Consider the following 1,404-nt stretch of genomic DNA (forward strand, 5'->3'; position numbering starts at 1 on the left):
CTCGGCCGACCGAACGACTCGTCGCCGTCAGTCACCGCACAGCCGCTTTGCACGCACCATCCGTCCGGGGCGAGCGCGCGGTTTATTTATTTATTTAATTTTTTTTTTTTTTCTTCTTTCATCGCTCACAAATCCGTTTCTCAGCGCGACGCGTTTCCTTTTTCCGCGTCGATAATATTCCGTATTTTCGTGCTCGCGTTCCCGTCGTGGTGCGTTTCCGACGAGCGTGATAATCGTTTGCGTTCGGTGGTCGTCCGCGTCTCCTCTGCGCGCCCGCCGATCACAATCGTATTTCGTTTCTCTCGGCGAGAAGAACATACGTATACCTGTTCGCCGGAAGTTTTTTTTCGCCCGTCGTGTTGTGCGCGTGTGCTCGTGTTCCGCGTGTGCGTCGTCGTACCAGTGCGCGGATTTCTTTCGGGTCTTCTCGCCGACGTGGTGTGAACATATTACACATTTGTAAACGGTATCATATGTCGTCGCGATGATATCGATTTAATATTCGCTGTAATAGTAATATTTTCTTTGTGCTCCGAAAGCCCGATCGCCTGGACGCGTGTTGTTCTTTTTCGACCGTATATACATATACGTGTAGCAGTGCGCGTAGCCGTCGTCGCGGTCAGTATATTCACGTGCGCGCGCTGCTGGATACTCACGCATTTATTTCGGATTAATATAACGCACGACGACAAGCCGTCGTCATCCGGGAATCGATATTGGACACAGGTAAGCGACACTCCGTATACTCACGTTCCCCTCCGAACCCTAACGGTGTAGGCGAATTCCAACGCGTTGCCATAACATCATTGTTATCGTTGTCCTGCACGCGGTCCGTGTTAATTGTCGCGTTCGCGATAACCGCTCGAAAAGATCACGACGAGAGCACACGGCAGTGTTATTCGGAGGACGACATAACGTACCCCCGGCCGCTAACATAATTGTACATACCTTTTTAGCAAATTTCTATGGGTATATATATTTGTGCAAGTCCCCGTGCGCCTATGTTATAATATGTTATAAAAGATGTTCCGCCCGGTAGAACTGTGTACAATTTTTTCCCTTTCTAATAAATAAAACATAGAGGTCGCCGGTTGGAATTTATATTCAGCTCACGCGTACGCGTTAAAGTCTCTCGTAATATTTTATTACTTACTTCACTTGCGTTCAAGTCTTCTTGCCCGACGTTTTCGCACACTTTTCCCGTACGTAATACGCGCACACCGTGCACGCTGTCGTTGCCGCATTGTTATTTCGGTCGGTAGGACGACGGCGACGGTAAGAGATGGCAGTGGTGGATGAAAATTCGTACCAGTTTTTTGATAATGCGTACGTGCTGTATTTAATATCAGTATTCGGCGGTCGCAAACAGATCGGGAGACACGTATATAAAAAAAAAAAAAAAAA

Source organism: Sipha flava, unplaced genomic scaffold, assembly GCF_003268045.1.
Source record: "Sipha flava isolate LNK unplaced genomic scaffold, YSA_version1 17169_pilon_pilon, whole genome shotgun sequence".
In the NCBI taxonomy this organism is placed as follows: Eukaryota; Metazoa; Arthropoda; class Insecta; order Hemiptera; family Aphididae; genus Sipha; species Sipha flava.